This window comes from Gorilla gorilla, chromosome 9 (genome assembly GCF_029281585.2).
Source record: "Gorilla gorilla gorilla isolate KB3781 chromosome 9, NHGRI_mGorGor1-v2.1_pri, whole genome shotgun sequence".
Classification (NCBI taxonomy): Eukaryota; Metazoa; Chordata; class Mammalia; order Primates; family Hominidae; genus Gorilla; species Gorilla gorilla.
The window spans coordinates 129,947,137-129,959,282 of NC_073233.2; the positions used below are offsets into that span (position 1 = coordinate 129,947,137).

Sequence of the window (12,146 nt, forward strand, 5' to 3'; positions counted from 1 at the left end):
CTATATATATAACATATAGATCTCCTATATATATATAATATATATCTCTCCTATTAATTCTGTCCCTCTAAGAGAACCCTGCCTAATACAATCTTCTACCTTGGCTGCCTCTTCCAAATCCACAGTGCTTGCTGGAATGAAGGCACCACAGAGGCAGCCTCCTTCGTTGAGTCCCTCCCTGCTCATTGCTGGACAGCAAGCTCTGCCCAGACCCCTCCGTAAAGGGGGGTTTAATCTTCTTTGCCCCATATATTTCATGCTTGTTTCCCCTAACTTCCTCTCACATTATCTCAATAGTAAAATGGTCAGTGCTCCACACACAAACTGATCTGATAACATTTAGTTGAAATGATTAAATTTAGCAAAATATTGGAGTAGAATTATTTAGTTCTGTGATACTATGTGGTTGGATCAAAATGATTTTCATTTCTTTGCTTAGTTCTGTTTTTCTACAGTATCAGGTTACTTAACTCTATCTTGTCAAATATCAGATTTGGGAATGTCAGGATAATAAAAGCAAGTTTTATTATTTCAAGATGGATATTTGGCATTGTGTAGTCATAGCTTATCTGAGATATATTTTAAGGATTAATATTGGAGCAGAACTAGAAGAAAGACATAGTTATTCAGCATACATGTGACATTTATGTCAAACAAGCATGGATTGAAATAAACCAATTTAATTTCCAAAAGCCCATTGCATTTAGCAGAAAATTTTGCGTAGTGCGTGTAAACCTGTGCCATTGCCCCATAAGTCAAACTCTTCAAATTACTACTGGAGATTTCAATTCAACCCAAGCAAATGCATAGTATACATGTGCTTATATGTATGTAAAAATCTGAAGCCTCTGAGACAAAAGTCTTAAGACAATGTAGCAGGTGTCAATTTTTTACCAAGATAATGGTGAGAACCCTAAATCAGAATGTTACATACTTAAAACCAATTTGTTTCAGTGGCATATACTCAAGTGTCAAGTATCAAATGCTTATTCAAAGAGAGACCTCATATGTCAGGTTTGTGCAAGACTGTTTCTGTTTATTTTCTTCGTTTAAGTATGCTCTTGTATCCCAAAGTATTTTCTTAAGGCCGAAATTTAGCCATCTGTGGTACAGGAACACAGGACTGGGAAGAACTTGACCCAGTTCCTTCAGGGATTACTTCTTGAACTCCTGAAAACTGTATTTAAAGTGGCTTACAAATGGCTGAGAATTCTTGCTTGATATTTTAAAACCTATGATGGGAATCAGTTTTGGCTTTGAAACCAGGACTTAAGAGTATTAACACTAGGTCCTTCTTCTTAATCACAAGGCAAAAACTGCATGTAAATTTGGTACAACAATGATCAGCCACTTGGAATAAAACTCAAGATGCTGGAAAACATTGATTAGCCTTGAATACCATGTTAAAGGTAGAGTCTTGTTAAGTATACCTACCAATACAGAGCCCTGTAATAGTACCAAACTGTTAAAAGGTAGAGGTGACCATAGAGCCCTCTTCCGTATGGGGAGCTCTGTTACTCTTGGGGTATGGCGTATTATAGTGACTACTGGGTTTCCTTATCAGGAAACTTTGGTTGAAATTTGGCTTTGCCTATATTTGAATCTCAAGCAAGTTACCTTGAGGAGTCAACAACTCTGAGGCTTAATGAACTAAGACAGTGATTCTCAAACTTTTCTGTCTCAGGATTCCTTTATACTCACAAAGTTAGTGAGGACCCCAAAGAACCTTTGTTTATGTACATTGTATCTGTTGATATTTTCCACATTAGACATTAAAACTGAATATTTAAAAATATGTATTCATTTAAAAATAACAATAAACCCACCATAGACTAACATAAAATATATTTTTATGGAAAAATAACTATATTTTGCAAAAATATTAGAGAGGAGCATTGTTTCACATTTCTGCAAATTTCTTTAGAGTTTAACAGAAGGCAGCTAGAGTTAAGACTGCATTCAATCTGTAGTGATACCGTACTTCATGTAGCCTCAGGTAAACACTGTATACTTGAGAGAATGGAAGGGAAAAAGGCACTCATTTTAGTATCACTATGAAAATTGTTTTCACCTCATGGACTGCCTAAAAAAGGGACCACCAGGGGTCCCCACTCCACACTTTGAGAACTACTTTCCTTAGAAATGATACCGAATAATAACAATAATAATAAGCATAGCTAATGTTACTTACATGCTTGCCCTGTGCTTCTCCCTATTTTAAATGTTTTTTATTATTATCTCACTTAATTCTTCTAGCAACTGAATAAGGTAGATATTATATAGCATTGTCTTTATTTTCCAGATGAGAAAACAGAAGCAGAAGGAAGTTCTGACTTCCCAAGGTCACACAGATCATAAATGATAGAGCGAGGATAGGAGCCCAGGTACAGTGTCATCATAAAGATCAACAGTATTAGACAACAGTGTGGTGGTGGCAGAGGTGACGGTGGTGATCATACAGTGGCACTGTATGCTATCTAATGTTTAGGAAACACAGGCTATGTAAAATGCTGGGTGCCTTCCATGCATCCTCTCATTTTCTCCTCACAACAGATCTAGGATGTACTTTTATTATCATCATCATTTGACAGATAAGGAAACTGAGTCTTTCCTAAGATCATATTTAGTACGTAGGAAAACTATATAAACTCTCTAACTATAAAGTTTTGTTACTACTATAATTAAAGATAAAATTATGCTAAGGGCCATGTGCAGTGACTCACGCCAGTAATCCCAGCATTTTGGGAGGCCAAGGCAGGATGATCACTTGAGGTCATGAGTTCGAGACCAGCCTGGCCAACATGGTGAAACCCCGTCTCTATTAAAAGTACAAAGATTAGTCGGGTCTGGTGGCAGGTGCCTGTAATCCCAGCTACTCGGGAGGCTGAGGCACAAGAATCACTTGAACCTGGGAGGTGGAGGTTGCAGTGAGCCAAAATCAGGCCACTGCGCTCCAGCCTGGGCAATAGAGCAAGACTCAAACAAACAAACAAACAAACAAAATGATGCTAAGATTAGATGCTGTAATCTGATACCTCATTTAACTGGCATCATAAGATCCAGTTATCTCTGCAGATGTGAATTTCCCAGAGTAGTTCATTTTTACTACTTTGTGGCCCAACTGTTTAAGGTATAACCATAATGATGGAAGAAATCATTATGAGCATCAATTTGGATTCTATGCCTTCCTGTGGAGATGCACTGGAGGCTGTTGAGATGGGAAAGCGTCGATTTCCTGGTCAAATAATTCAAGGATACTCTGCATGCTGTGGAAGTGTTTTCTTTTAGGGTTTGTGTATCTTTCCTGTTTTTACTATCCCCTCCTTATAAATTCAGTAGTATTTTTTTTTCAGATTTAGCCCTTTTGCCTGATTTTAGCCAACTCTCTTTTCGCATGCTTGTAAATTATTCCTTCTATTTTGTCCTCTTGGGGAACTAGGCAACCACGTTTGCCTGTACATATTGCGAGTAAAATAAAGGCAAAACCTATCTGAGTCTATGGACTCTGAATATTTGTTTAGATTGCTCCAAATTCTTCTGCTTACTTCCACTTGATTGGCCTTACTCACACAAATGCAGTCGCTACCTAAGCACTTTCATATAAGTGAGATTTTACCAAGAGATCACAACTTCTGAAAGTTGGCGAGTTTTAATGCCATTTACTAGGAGAGTAATTTGCATATGGGCTTTCTTTTCCTGTATTTTTACATTTCAGAGCTCTGCTATTAACTACACTTAAAAAAAATCCTTCAGAGGAAACCAAATATGCCTTGTTCCAATTCCAGTAAGGTTGCTTTCAATATTTTGAACTTGTAGTCACGGTTGAGATGACTTAATTTAAAACACATTTGGAAGCGCAACTGAGCCTAACCTATGTAGGTAGCTTCATTATTTTCTTGGATGAGTTCACTTTCTGTTGTTTTGTTTTTGTCTAAACTCATGGCCCAGCGTTATTTATGTTCTTCTATATCTGAGATGTATCTTTAGTAAAAATAAAATAAAAGGAAAGCCGCTATTGTCAGACTGGAACGAAGTGGTAAAAACAAAAACAGAAAACAAAAATAAAGAACAGGAGGAGCCAAAGTCTGAGAAGAAAGAAACATAAATCATTGTTGTACTAGATTAAAAGCAATTCAGCGAACAATTATATGCACTAAGGACTGGTCCAAGGGATAAACTTGCAAAGTCTTCTAATCACATCCCTAATAAAACTCAATGTCTAGGATCTGGCGCCTATCTACCCAGCTAGGCTGCCACTCCTCCTGGCCTTATATGTTCCATAGAAACGCTACCAAAAACAGTATGAAGCTTCCTCAAAAAATTACAAATAGAATTACCATATGATAAAACAATTCTGCTCCTGGGCAAACACCCAAAAGAACTGAAAGCAGGGGCTCAAACAGACACGCATACACCCATGTTCATAGCAGCATTATTCACAACAGCCAACAGATGGAAGCAACCCGTGTGTCCATCAATGCATGAACAAAATGTGGCATATATATGTAATGGAATATTATTCAGCCTTTAAAAAGAAGGAAATTCGGCTGGGTGTGGTGGCTTTTGCCTGTGATCCCAGCACTTTGGGAGGCTGAGGCTGGTGGATCACTTGAGGTTAGGAGTTTGAGACCAGCCTCGCTAACATGGTGAAACTCCATCTCTACTGAAAATACAAAAATTAGCAGGGCGTGGTGGCGGGCCCCTGTAATCCCAGCTACTCAGAAGGCTGAGGCAGGAGAATCACTTGACCTTGGGAGGCTGAGGTTGCAGTTTGCTGAGATTGTGCCACTGCACTTCAGCCTGGACAGCAGAGGGAGACTCCGTCTCGAAAAAAAAAAAAAAAAGGAAATTCTGATACATGTTACAACATGGATGAATGTCAAAGACATACTAAGTGGCATAAGCCAGTCACAAAAGGACAAATACTGTATGATTCCACTTACATGAGGTACCTAGAGTAGTCAAATTCACAGAGACCGAAAGCAGAAAGATGGTTGCCAGAGACTGGAAGGAGAGAGTGATTGGGATTGTTTAATCGGTACAGAGTTTCAGTTTTGCAAGATGAAATAGTTCTAGAGATGGATGGTTTCACAACACTGTGAAAGTACTTAGTGCTACAGACCTGTACACTTAAAGATGGTTAAAATGGTAAATTTTAGGTTATATATATTTTGCCACAATTTTACAAAAAATTTTAATAAATTTTAGAAAGCCTACACATCCTTGCTGTTGTCATTCTGTTGCTTACTTAATATCTTATAGGCTGGATGCCTGAACACACTGACTTTGGTAAACTATCTTCAGTTTAATTACGCTAAGTAAGGCAGAAAGAGAGCAATTGACTTGCCACCAACAGGCTGGAAGTTTGCTGACAAAGCTCCACACGGAACCCAAGTGATTGGCCCCTAGCTCTGTGCAAAAGCCCCCGAGGCTTTGCCACTTCCCAGTGAATTCGTCACGGTAAGCCTGAGAAAGCAAATAGACACTGGGAAGGGGGTGAGCTTGTTGCTTTGCTGATCATGGACCAGCCTCAGAGAGAAGACACCTGTGATGTGACTTGGCCATTGTGTCTCCTCCACAGTGCTGAGCTCCTGCACTTCCATGCTTATTAAAAGTTATAATTCTGGAGATGAAACAGGGATACACTCATCTGGCTGTAATTCAGGACTGAGAAGAAAGCCTCACCTTCACCCTACCCAGCAAGCCTCCTCCCGCCTTCTTTCTCCACCCAAGAAATGCAACAAACTACTCTGTCGGGGATTTCTTTCCCCCATGACTGTTCTCTAATGAAGTGCAGGTGCGCGTGTAGCCAGTGGAGAATATGAGAGGATGGGGCGCCAGGAGGGGTGAAGAATTTCCTGAGAAATTCAAGCCCTTAAATCGCTTCTCTTCCGTTAGCCAAAGAAAGTTTTTGGTTATATCAGGAGGTTGGCAAAGTTTTTCTGTAAAGGGCCAGATATTAAATATTTTAGACTTTGTAGTTCCCCTGACAAGTATTCAGTTTTGCTCTTCTGGGGCAAAAATGGCATAAATAATATGTAAAAAAAATGTGTTTCAATAAAACTTTATTTATGGACACTAAAATTTGAATTTCACTATAATTTTCATGCGTCTCAAAATATTATTTTTTAATTTTTCTAAATCATTAAAAAATGTGAAAACCATTCTTAGCTTGCAGGTCATACAATAAAACAGGTGGTAGGCCAGATCTGGGGACTATGGACTGTTGTTTGTTCACCTCTGGTTTGAATATTTATAATCTACCTACTTTTAAAAAATTAATGTAGCTCACGTGTTCTTGAGAGGAAAGGCAATACTACTTATGGATAATTTGTTTAACGCAATTTAGCATAGCATGATGGTGAAGAGCATAGCTTCTGGGAGCAGAATGGTTGGGTTTAAATTCCAGCCCTGCTACTCACAAGCTGTGTGACCTTAAGTAACTTACTTAAACTCTCTGAACCTGTGTCTCCTCATCTGCAAACAAGCTGACTCCAACAAAATCTACCCAACAGAGTTGTATGGATTAAATGAAATAGTATGTGTTGAGGGCTTAGACTGTTGCCTGGTGCCTTGTAAATGTTAGATGCTATTTGCTATATGATAGCATTATCACATTTAATCCTGCCAAACGGATATTATCACCATGTGATAAATACAAATAATAAATTTCAGGTCATTTAGGCAGCTTGCTTGTTGGGGGTCAGAAAACACTACCCCAAAGCCCTTTGAGCTGAAGGAGATTGAGAGGGCCTAGGAAGCAAGGTCTCTCTGACCTTCCACCACGTTTCTGTGCGAGAGCCAAACAGAAAGGAATTCTCTGTCTTACCTTTCCTGCAAGTAGATCGTAAGACCCTCATGTGAGAGATGAACCGCCCTATATCTGGAGGAAAGAAATGCAGCACAGAGAGGCCGAGAAGCGTCTGAACAAATAGGCCTCTCTCAGCAACACGCTCCCGCCCCCCACAGTTCATTACCATAAGGCTCCGCCCCTTTCTGTTGTCCAATCACATTTCTTCACACTTCTTTCGTCAGATTTACCGTTTCGTCAGATTTACAACGTTTTCCCTGGATCTTTGGGGTTTTTTTATTTCTGAAGCCTCCTGAGTCACAAAAAACTTTTAAAATAAATTTGTTATGCTTTTCTCTTGTTAATCTTTTATTATAGGAGCGTCCACCATGTCCCTTGCAGTATGTGAAAAAAAGTTATTTTTTCTCCCCTCTGTGCTCAAGCTTCAAACAGAAGGGTGGTTCTAACACAGCCTATCTGCTGTGGTCCAGGCTCTTTCCTTCCATTCAAACCAGGCTGCCTCACTGCTCCTGTTAAGACTATTTCTGTAGCTTGTCATGTTGTTAATCACATATTTGCTGACAAATCTCCTTTCTCTTTTTGTTCCGTGATTCTTCTTTTGTTAGGTCTTCTCTTCTATTCCCTTCAAGAGTTCCGCTTCCTCTATCTCCAAAACTTCCCACTGCTGAGGTCCAGAATGTCTACATTTTTGTCCTCTGCAACATTCCCCTAGTGTCTCCTGCAGCTTTGACGATAAACAATCGCCTTTTGCAAATGTGTCCCACAGCTCCACGTCTCCAGGTGCTACACAATTAGATGCTTCCAGAGGGCAGAACGTGCTAGATGGACTGTGACATCGAGTTGACCTGGCTTCACATCTCAGCACTGCCTCTCATTTACCGGAGGATATTGGGAAAATTGTGTGTCCTCTCTGAGTCTTGGTTTAGATATCAGTAAAATTGTGATAATAATAAGAACCCCCAACTAAGGTTGTTACAAAGTGAAACGATGGACGTAATGCAAATAGGAGGCTTATTCATTCATTTCTTTATTTATTTGCTCAGCAAGCATCTATGGTGTCCCTCCTATGTCCCTCTAAGTGCATACTCAGTGGTAGGTGATATTGCAAAAGCCCTGAGTCTTTTCACCTCAACACATCTTCTAAATGTGCACTTCTCTATTTTTGCCTTTTGCTCGTTTTCCAGTCTTCTAGGTTCAAGCCCATAATTCTTGGTAATGCTACCTTCTCTCAGCTCCTGTATTCCAACCATCAAGTCTTGCTTGACTTGCTCATTTTTTTCTTTCTTCTTCCCACCATCCTAGGACCAAGCCCATGTCAGCACAAACCTGGATCCTTCTTTTCATGCCAATCCTCAAGTTTTGACTTTATTTCAATTGGAAATTGGCATCCAGGGAAGTGTTCGAATAGGGAAGGAAAAGGATCAAAGTGGTGCTTTTGGAAGTTTAATTTTTGCTCCACATGAGTTCCAGTGGGAAGTGGCCAGTGGCAAGGAGACAAGTAAAAAGTTTTAACCATTTAAATATAAACTGACAAAGACTTAAAGTAAGGTGATGCTATTAGGCATGGAACAGAGAAAGAGGAGGCTGCAAGAGGCATTTTGAAGGAACCTGTGTGGGAGTGAATTAGGTTTGGGGTGTGAAGATAACTCCACAATTTAGAGTCTCGGTAACTAGGAGACTAATGATACCTTCTTCACAACTTCAGTAGCACTTTGCGCTGCTCACGTGTGTCTTTTCACCTACCATCTGGTGTAGGTTATTTCTTTTTAATGAATAATTGTCTTTCTCTACAAATTGGTTATAAACTCCGTAAAGCAAGGTCTATGTGTGTCCTAGTCTATTTTCTATTGCTTGTAACAGAATACTTAAAACTGGGCAATTTATAAAGAAAAGAAATTTATTTCTTACAGCTATGGAGGCTAAGTCCAAGATCAGGGGACCACATCTGGTGAGGACCTTCTTGCTGGGGCGGACCCTGCAGAGTCCTGAGGTGGTGCTGGACATTACATGGCAAGGGGGCTGAGTGCTAGCTAAGGTCTCTCTTCCTGTTTTATAAAGCCACCAGTCCTACTCTCATGATAACTTATTCATCCACTAATCCACTAACCCATTAATTCATGAATGGATTAATTCATTCATAAGGGTAGGATCCTTATGACCCAATTACCTCTTAAAGGCCCCACCTCTCAATGGTACTACATTGGAGTCTAAATTTCAACATGAGTTTTGGAGGAGACAAATATTTAAACCATAAGAATGTCCCATCACGCTGTCCTTTTTATTTCAAAATTTGCTTACACTGAGTCTAGGCAGTGCTAGTAAGTGTTGCTAATCGGTTTGTTCTTGTTGTGAGTACTTTGATGATGTTGCAGGAATGCAAGGTGGGGGAGCAAATTTTTTCCCCAGAGAATTAGAGTTACGTCAGTATTATTAGCTTATTGCTAAACTAAGTGTATTCTATAAAGAAACATAAACATTCACATTATGCACAAAATTTATTTTCATCAGTGAAATACAACCCCCATGAAAGCTCCCACACAATCTCAGTAGGCTGGTGGTACAGTGCCTTGGAAAGAGAAATCAGGAGTGACATTCAAGAGCCAGCAACCCCAGAAAACCCTCTATCTTGATGGAAAGGGCTACTTGTTTTCTGTCTCCTCATCCTCACATGTACATTCCATCTGCCTAATGCTTTCCTCTCTTAATTGAAAAACAAACAGACATGACACACACAAAAAAGCATTTCTTGCCCCATTTCTTAGCAAGCAAGGTCAACTTATGCCGCACTCAGGCTGTGTAGTAGGTGCAGGAAAATGTTTTTGTGATTCCTTGAAGCACAGCTTTTACACAGTGTGGCATAGATATGAAGTCCTGCAGACAGCAGCTGCAGGCAGAGTGGGCTGGTATGCAGCGGGGGAATGCATGGGAGGGCTTTCTGAGCAGTCTTTGAGCAGATGGCGAGTCTAGGCATCTGGGTGCAAATCACTCCAGTCACATCTGAAAACCAAACAAGAATTCTTTAGAACTGTGACGTCTGGACAGTGTTATTCATTCTACAGTGATATCAGAGAAAGGGCTTCCCATCTTTTCTTCTGAGTAGACCCCCGCTCCAAAAAAAAATCCTAGAGCAATAGCAAGAGTCAAGAAGTCCAAGGCTAAGCAAAAGGAGTAACATTGGCTGGAGGCTGGGGTCCTAGAAAAGGAAAGGCAAAAGACTACAGAAATGAAGAAGTGCTCATTAAGCTGAGGAATACGTCCAGGGATAGAACTGGGAAAAATCATAGAACAGATAACAGAGTGGTTAGGGAAATGATTTTAGACTTGCTAGCATCTCTCTTGTTATCTTGGATTGGTCATCTATTCAATACACAGAAAATAAAGGACTTCCTAGAATGATATAACAGAAAGATCAGTAGCTCTCTTAACAGACGGGCTTAGGTTTAAACCTCACACTCTGCGAGCGATCTTGGCAAGTCACTTCACTTTATTGGGCCTGGGACTCTTCATCTATGAAAGAGGCAGGATAATATCTACTCCTAGGGTGTTATGAGGATTAAATGAGATAATGTAGGAGAAGCTCAGCTCAGCTCATCTCAGCATGGCTTGGCAAACAGGGGACATTCAATACGTATGTGCTCTTTTTCTCTCTTCCCTCTTCTCCTTTTCTCATAGGAGATAGGGCTCACATAGACCTATAAAGGCAGAATTCTTTCACAAGCTGCCTTTAGGCAGAGAGAACAGAGCTTGGTCAAGAACTGTGAAGGGCTGAAACTTTATACTACTTGTAAGCTCACAAGATAACCTGACAGATTCATGGATGCTGGCAGAAGACACAAGATTCCTGGGTCAGAGACAATGGACTTTACTCACAGCACAGCAAGCAATAAGAGTATTAGCATATTTGCTTTGACCCTCCAAGCCCCAATTCCCACAGAACAATGTGAAGAGAACCAGGCAATACCTGCACACACTGTGGGGTGGCTTATGAGAGAGAAGCCCTGAGTATAGAAAACCCAAATTTTGCATAATGGACCCTGAGTGCACCTGCCCTATGCTCCAGCCCAGCTCCATTTTTCCATATACGTTTCCACTATGGAAACATCCTTAAAAAGAGAGCCCAGCACAAGGACTGTCAGCACCTGCCAGATGTAAAAATGTAAGACACATGGAAAATTGTCTCCCAAAAGGGATAACAGAAATAATCCCTTTCCTTCCTGTCCTCTTACCAGGTTCATTGGCAGTGGCAGGCTTTCTGCACAACATTACTTTTCCCTGTGAACATGCAGTCTCACACATCCCACACTCCCCGTGTTTCCCTCTTTATCTCTTCTCCCATTAATGTAAGTGCTCAAGCACCTCATCAAGAACTTTCTATCCCCATTTTGACCTTTTTAGAGAAGTGCCAGAGCCCACAGTTGGGGAGGCTGCTGGCCTGACCAAACGACAGGGCTTTTCTCTGGGAATCTCGTTTAAAGTTTTATGAAAAACATAATAAGAGGGGAATAAGAGAGGAGGTCAAGGGAGAGAATGAGACATCTCTCCTTAACTCTCTGCACTTGGGGAACATTTGATCCCAGCTTGGAGGTGAAAATGGAGCCAAGTTGGTGTCACTGAAATGAAGCAGGAAGTGTTCTGAGTCTCAGATATCTCCCTTCAGGTGCACGGGCCCAGAGCCAGCTGGATGTTTGGAGAGAGCAAGAGGCCACCTACATGGAGCTATTTGAGTGACACCAAAACATCTTCCTGCACCTGATATTTCCATTATGGTCTCTTCTCCAGCAAAGGCATGATCTAAAAAGGACACTGTTCCAATATAAATATGCCATCTGGGAGAAACAATTTCCACTATTTATAAATGCTTCCAGAGGTGGCCTATTCATTTAATGCCCTTATTTTAGTACAGCTACGTGCTAGACATTGTGTTAGCCACTGGACTTCAAGGGGGATCAACCATATGTCTTGCCCTCAGGAGTCTGTAGTAAGAATCAGGAAGTATACTGGGAATTAGGATGCAAGTGACAAGCTTTATGACAAGTGAATTGAGAGAATGACACAGGAACATAGACAAGGGGCATTTAATCTTATTTTGGAAGATCAAGAGATGTTTTTCAGTGGAAGCTAAATGTAAACTGAGACCCTGTATGTTGAGTCTTTCTTAGCTGTATTTTAGAGGTGAAGAAATGGAAGTTTAAAAAGTCTAAATGTCTTACCGAATATTATATGGCCTGGGAGTGACAAAGCCAAGATTCAGACACACTATATTTTAATATTGGCTTTATCATGGGTTTTCCCATGTGTATTAACATATTGGTTTATCTAGGCAGCTAGGGTCTTA

At 40.4% G+C, this 12,146-nt stretch overlaps 2 long non-coding RNA genes across 8 annotated transcripts in view; both read right to left on the reverse strand.

The window, feature by feature from the left end:
* Positions 1-8,297, reverse strand: part of LOC129525436 (uncharacterized) — a 47,156-nt gene extending 38,859 nt beyond the window's left edge. Inside the window, exon 1 of the long non-coding RNA XR_008669747.2 lies at positions 6,830-8,297. This is a non-coding gene — a long non-coding RNA (uncharacterized lncRNA). The remainder of the gene's footprint in view (positions 1-6,829) is intronic.
* A 990-nt stretch (positions 8,298-9,287) lies between these two features.
* The window catches only part of LOC101154388 (uncharacterized), a 73,478-nt gene continuing 70,619 nt past the window's right edge, over positions 9,288-12,146 (reverse strand). For all 7 annotated transcript variants that reach the window (XR_008669738.2, XR_008669739.2, XR_010129214.1 and 4 more), the window contains one exon: positions 9,288-9,808. This is a non-coding gene — a long non-coding RNA (uncharacterized lncRNA). The remainder of the gene's footprint in view (positions 9,809-12,146) is intronic.